This window comes from Triticum aestivum, chromosome 2A, assembly GCF_018294505.1.
Source record: "Triticum aestivum cultivar Chinese Spring chromosome 2A, IWGSC CS RefSeq v2.1, whole genome shotgun sequence".
NCBI classification, from domain to species: domain Eukaryota; kingdom Viridiplantae; phylum Streptophyta; class Magnoliopsida; order Poales; family Poaceae; genus Triticum; species Triticum aestivum.
Window position 1 is genome coordinate 102571522 of NC_057797.1, and position 7304 is coordinate 102578825.

A 7304-nucleotide genomic window follows, 5' to 3' on the forward strand; every position below is an offset into this window, starting at 1 on the left:
GAGCTCCTACAGCTGCACCTTGCACTCTGGTTGAGGCAGGTACATGCATATTGGTAGTCAATGGATGCACATCACCATTGATACCATTGGATGTTTGTGTATGTTGCGCTCCTTGTTCTTATCGTATATGTTGCTCATGACTCTTGAGAAGGTTTTTTTTGGGTCGAATTGGCTACTGAATCATTCTTATCATGCTCGTGTGTATGGAATATGTTGGAGCTGCTACAGCTGCACCTTGCACTCTGGTTGAGGCAGGTACATGCATATTGGTAGTCAATGGATGCACATCACCATTGATACCATTGGATGTTTGGGTATGCTGCACTCCTTGTTCTTCATCGTATATGTTGCTCATGACTCTTGAGAAGTTTTTTTTAATCGAGTATAGCTACTGAATCATTCTTATTATACTCGAAATTCTTGCTCGTGTTTATGGAATATGATGGAGCTGCCACAGCTGCACCTTGCACTCTGGTTGAGGCAGGTACATGCATATTGGTAGTCAATGGATGCACGTCACCATTGATACCATTGGATGTTTGTGTATGTTGCGCTCCTCGTTCTTCATTGTATATGTTGCTCATGACTCTTGAGAAGGTTTTTTTGTCGAATATGGCTACTGAATCATTCTTATTATGCTCGAAATTCTTGCTCGTGTTTATGGAATATATCGGGTTATGACTCACACTTATGAGGAAATAAATGCATATTGTTGCATATGCATTTAAAGGTTGGAGATCCCAGATGCCCTCACGTGATGGTGTGGATGTGGATGGACACCGAATGGTGTCACTTTAGTTGTGCTCGACATAAGCTATTGATGAGATTTATGTTTTTATTTTATTTTTTTGAGATAACTTACCATAACTTGTATGTGGTATGAGATTTATGTTTTGACATGCACGCACATGATCATTGAATAGTTGTTGAAATTTGGAAAACATTGTACTGCGGTAGTCAATTGCAAATGGACTAATGCTATGAATCTTGTGCTTTCATATGGTGTCTTTTCATTTGGTTGTACCACATATTGCCATGTTTACATTGATGGCTAGGTGATTGTTTAAGCAACTTACTGTAGGGGGATAGCACATGATCTGGATATGCACACGCAAACACTCACATGATCATTTGCTGGAGTACATTTAGTGATGTGATTAATTAAGTCTTGTTACCATGCTATATTTAGTAGGTACTCCCAACGTTCACAAATATAAGATGTTTTGGATATTTCAATATGGACTACATATGGACTGAAATAAGTGAACAGACACTAAAATGTGTCTATATATTCTGAGAGGCGATTTCCTATGCATGGTGGTAGCTACGCACGCATGGTGGCAGCTACACACCCTTTGGCATAAGTGCCTTTTTTGATATATGAGGTGTCGGGTTTCTTATGGCATTGGCACAAGTGCATTTTTGTTGTATAGAAACGACTTTTCTCACTTCACTTTGTCTTTTTTATTTCTTTTTTGACACAAGTGCTTTTCGTTGTGTAGAAAGGGCCTTTGCTCACTTCTCTCAAGTCTTTTTGCTTGCCTTTATGGCATAATTGCCTATTTGCTTGCCTGGCTGGTCCAAAGTCACGATATTTTTGTTATAGAGTTATTTTTCATAGTCCAAAATAATTAGAGATAAAAATTGGGGCCGTGCGTAGCTACCACCATGGGTAACAAATTATTTCTGATTCTGAAAGAGTTAGAACATCTTGTATTTGTGAACGGAGGGAGTAGGTCCTTGAAGGTTTCTTTATGAATCTTGAATGTTTAGGTGAAGCCCCATGGCAGTACACGCTAGGAACCTGCTCGGATTATGTTTTATCAGTTTACGTGGAACCCCACGTGTCACTGGGAGAAGGGGCGGGGGGTGATCACAGGCTTAGTTCTGTATGGATTTTACATTTAACATTGAATTGTTTATATGGAATTTTTGCACTATTGTGTTTATGATCTGCATATATTTCAATCGTCTTGCTTGTGTGTCCATATTACCATGTTTATGGGAGATTTTGCCAGAATTTCTCAGTGGAATATTGTTGTTTTGATCTTTAGTGTGTGGTACCATTTCGGGCTTGTCCATATATTGTTGCCGGGCATCTTCACTCACGTAGACTCCACGGCTGTGAGGGAATCCAATTTATGAGTTCTCTGTCAGTTTAATTTCTTGCTACATCCTCTTCCTCAACAACATTCACTTGCTGTTACTAAACGTAGATGCAGAATCAAAGTTCTTGATATCAATCCTTCTATGTGATGCTCCCTCCGTCCAGGTTTATCGGGCCACTTAGCAAGCCAGCTGCGTCTGTGTTTTTAAGGCCCCGCTGGACGTGGGTGTTTGCTTCCCCTCGATGATCCCCTCTGTTGAACGCACACAGGATTGGCTGCCGTTTCGGGTGAATTGCTGCATGCAATAATGACGGGTTAATCTTGTTAGCGCTGGACGTGTGCGATGGTTCGCTGCATGCAAAAGCAAAGCTGGCTGCTGCGATGCTCCGAAATAACTGCGAGTTAATTTGATTGGCTGCTGCTATGCTCGAAAATCATGGGTGGTTACCAATAATATCCTTGGTCCTCGAGTTTTGGCTAGCCGGAGTACATGCTTTGTAATGTCAGCAGAGTGCTAGATTTTGTGGACTGAGACCTGTTTTGGTCATGTTATAGTATTAAACAATCAACATGAGGGATCATGGTGGCTGTGTGCATCACTTGATGCGGAGAGCCAATATGTTCTCATTAAATACATCCCAGGTGGTGAACCTGTGATTTAATTCTTTGACCTTCAATGCTTTGCTAGTAGAGGTCAGGGATGAAGGTAGTGGAATGCGCCTCCGTATAATTCTTCAGTTTGCAAAGAATCCACGTGATATTGATGGCCCTAGTGAAGGCGTAACTAGCAGGATATGGTTAAAGTCTTCTTGCCATTCGCCCTTTTTGCTCGATATTTTGGTGGTGCCTTGCAAATCATATCCGTTGAAGGATATGGTGTGCTCATTTCCGCTCAAAAAATATGCTGTGCTCATTTCTGCTCAAAAAATATGGTGTGCTCATGTTTCACTTCATATGCATAGCAGGATGGCTGTTCTTTTTCTTTTTGAATGTTTGGTTTGTGTTTGTGTCTTGGTTTTGGTTTTGGTTTTGGTTTCTTCCTAGCTTTTAGCTTTTCAGGCTTCTTTACCAGTCGTTTTGGTTGAAAGGCCTGCACTATTTTGACGCCATTTTCTAGTACAGTACAAAATTACACGCACATAAGTGCGTGTTCCAGAGGAAGATGTTTCACTTCCTTTGCTGATATTCAGTCAATGCGAACCCTGAACAATTTATCCATGTTTCCCTGTAGTTTTAAGTGCATCTTTCTGTTTGAACTATCACAGAGTATCATCTCATCTGATTGTTCTCGCTTTTTTGGTATGCAGACACCTAGTCCCAACACCTAACCTGCTCTGATGGCAGAAGCAAGGCGATGGTACGGAACTTGCAATTTTGTTGAAGGGGCGTGGAAGCACTGGCGGCGGCGGCGGGGATAAATTTAAGAGAAGGGGGGTCACGGCATGGGAGAAGGGGAGAGATAACGGGACAGGTGCATGAATCTTGAAGCAAATTACAAGTGCTTAGAGAAGATACTACCTCTGTTCACTAATATAAGACGTTTTTGCAGTTTGAGGGAGTAGAAATTCCGAATCATGTGGCGTACGTATCTGCGTATGTCATTGGATTGTACTGAAAACAAAGTCACATGCAAGCTAGATGTAACAAATGACAGTTAGGACATGGGACAGATGACCTAGGAATTATCAGGTTTCTTAGGACAAGGCTTTTTGACAAGAAGTTACTTTCTTAATATATGATTTGTACCAGTCGTGATTTATACACCCTAGATACTGTAATGTGAGAAGTATACAGATATACTAGCTCCTGGACAGCAGTACTGAGCTACGTGGGTTTATTGGCGGCCATGTTAGGGGTGTTCATACAAAATCGAAGTATGTTGCTGGCGGGTTATATTTTGATTAAAAACATTGCGTCTTTCAGGATTTTTTGGGAAGCTTTCAAATAATAATCCAAATTTTGGAGAAATTTTAGAGGAACAACTCTGGTCTCTGTATATTTCTGACATGTACAGAAGATTAATCGCCATGCAATTCCTATCTTTTTTCTAGACGACTAGATGATGCCACATAGAATTGTTGGCGTGTTTTTTTGGCTGCGTTTTAATGATATAATAGCAAACCGGCGGCTGTCCATTGCTACTGAATATGTCAGTGTCTTCTTCAGGGGTGGGTGTAACACGTCGAGCAGCAACGTATTTGGTGAAAAGATGAGGCATCACAATTTTTTTTGAGATGTCAAGGTCGAACTGAATCCATGATGTCACAACTTGATGATTGATGAGAGTACTGTAATATGGCGAACATCAAAGGTGGTGAAAATGTTTGGGCTGAGATCTTCAGTTTTTTATCTGGGAAAGAGTCCTGACATTTGTAATTTTTTTTTGTGAATTGAGTATAACCTTTGCACTGAATATTTGTGATATTATAGAGGTGGAATTAGGTCAAACGGAGCTGCATGGGACCCACGAGCTCGGGGGCGCGCTTTGTGGGCTCGTGGCTTTCCCGTAGGTCTTCTGGCCTCCCACCGAATCTTCTGGGGTCCCTTCTCGTTCACAAAAAATCACCGTAAAGTTTCATCATGTTTGGATTTTGTTTGGTATTGATTTTTCGAAAGCCAAAAACAAGCAAAAAAATAGGAACTCACACTGGGTACTGGATTAATAGGTTAGTCCCAAAAAATGATATAAAATATCATATAAATGCATATAAAGCATCCAAGATTGATAATATAATAGCATTAAACAATCAAAAATTATAGATATGTTGGAGACGTATCAACCCCCCTCTCCCGTTGCCGCCACTGGGTACTGGATTAATAGGTTAGTCCCAAAAAATAATATAAAATACCATATAAATGCATATAAAGCATCCAAGATTGATAATATAATAGCATTAAACAATCAAAAATTATAGATATGTTGGAGACGTATCAACCCCCCTCTCCCGTTGCCGCCACATCGAAGAATGCCGGGCATAAAAAAAATTTGGTCTGGTCCACCACGCCGGCTGCCACCACTGGTAGAAAGGTCAATGGGGTGGCTAAGGACTCTTCGACGGCGGTCGACCGCCTCCCGTTGCTCCTGCTAGTGCCAAATGAGCTCGGAAGCCGATGACGGCCTCGTCGGCCCTCGCGGAGGCGCGAAGAAGAAGAAGAAGAAGAAGAAAAAACCACTCCTGCTCCTCGCCCTGTCCGACGGATCATGCACCGTCTTCGGCCACCCCTACGACCACTACTTCGGCGCCTCTGGCGGCCGCCAAGTTCTTGATGAAATGCCTACTAGGTAATAAAATCATTTTCCATTTCGGCCTTTGCATTTTGCGGTGATTGTTGGTGGCCGATGGATGATGGACTTTATTGTTGTTGTCATAGTGCGGAGATGAACACGACCGGATTCTTGACGTCTTTGGAGTCGTCTCATACGCTTTGCCTCGAGGATCTCAATTATGATTCGGTGTTCGATCATCAAGTCGAGACCCAAGAGGAGGTGGTTGAAGAGGAGTTGACCGAAGAGTAGGTGGCTGAAGAGGAAGAACTTGAGGAGCTGGCTGAAGTAGAAGAGGGTGATGATCCAATGGGGATCCAAACCCAATCGAGCACGAAGCAACCAAGGGGAAGGACTCACAACTATAACCAAGTGGAAGATCTAGCTTTGTGCGATACTTGGATGAACAAATCCATGGATGCAACAGTTGGAATGGACTAATCCAAGGATCATTTTTGGGGGAGAATTGCGGAGTACTACAACGACTTCACGGATGTCACACCAAGCCACACCCAAGCCTCTCTTGGCATCGTTGAAGCACCATCCAAGATCAATGCAACCGATGGTCCGGTTGCATTGATCAAGTGCATCACGCACCACCAGGCGATGTGCGGTCACGGAGTCTGGCTCTATCATTGAAGAGAGACAAAAAGTTCGGCCACAAGTCATTCATTGTATCATTGCTACTCATACGTCTTCAACGTATCTATAATTTTTATTGTTCCATGCTATTATATTATCTATTTTGGATGTTTTATATGCATTAATATGCTAATTTATATTATTTTTTGGACTAACCTATTAACCTAGAGCCTAGTGTCAATTTTTGTTTTTTCCTTATTTTTGAGTTTACAGAAAAGGAATATCAAACGGAGTCCAAACGGAATTGTAACGCCCTCGATGCGGCTATATCTCCCACGTGTCGAAGCACGACTTAGAGGCATAACCGCATTGAAAGCAATGTCGCAAGTAAGGTAATCTTCACACAACCCATGTAATACATAAGGGAAAAAGATACATAGTTGGCTTACAATCGCCACTTCACACAATTAGAAGAATAAAGCATTACATCATCCAGATACACTCAAGGTCCGACTACGGAACCCAAAATAAAAGAAGACTACCCCAAATGCTACACAGATCCTCGATCGACCCCAACTGGGCTCCACTACTGATCAACTGGAACGAAACAACACAAAGGACAAGATCTTCATCGAGCTCCTCCTTGAGCTTGGTTGCGTCACCTGCACGGTTCAATGGCACCTGCAAGCTAATTTTGGAAGTATCTGTGAGTCACGGGGACTCAGCAATCTCACACCCTTGCGATTAAGACTATTTAAGCTTATGGGTAAGGTAAAGGTATGAGGTGGAGCTGCAGCAAGTGACTAGCATATTTGGTGGCTAACATACGCAAAAGAGAGCGAGAAGAGAAGGCAAAGCACGGTCAAGAAACTATGATCAAGAAGTGATCCTAGAACAACCTACGTCAAGCATAACTCCAACACCGTGTTCACTTCCCGGACTCCGCCGAGAAGAGACCATCACGGTTACACACGCGGTTGATGTATTTTAATTAAGATAAACTTCAGGTTTTTTACAACCGGACATTAACAAATTCCCATCTGCCCATAACCACGGGCACGGCTTTCGAAAGTTCATAACCCTGCAGGGGTGTCCCAACTTAGCCCATCACAAGCTCTCACGGTCAACGAAGGATATTCCTTCTCCCAAGACAATCCGATCAGACTCGGCATCCCGGTTACAAGACATCCTCGACAATGGTAAAACAAGTCCAGCAAGACCGCCCGATGCGCCGACATCCCGATAGGAGCTGCACATATCTCGTTCTCAGGGCACACCGGATAAGCAATCCGTACAACTAAAACCAGCCCTCGAGTTTCCCCGAGGTGGCGCTGCAAGGGGCTCTAGTT

At 42.6% G+C, this 7304-nt stretch overlaps 1 protein-coding gene across 7 annotated transcripts in view; it reads left to right on the top strand.

Moving 5' to 3' along the window:
* Positions 1-3865, top strand: part of LOC123187807 (branchpoint-bridging protein) — an 11742-nt gene extending 7877 nt beyond the window's left edge. For 5 of the 7 annotated variants that reach the window (XM_044599759.1, XM_044599754.1, XM_044599756.1 and 2 more), the window contains one exon: positions 3416-3865. The gene's annotated coding sequence lies outside the window, so the exon portion shown is untranslated. The remainder of the gene's footprint in view (positions 1-3415) is intronic. The other 2 variants (XM_044599755.1, XM_044599757.1) reach the window with 1 other exon arrangement.
* The last annotated feature ends 3439 nt before the right edge of the window (positions 3866-7304 follow it).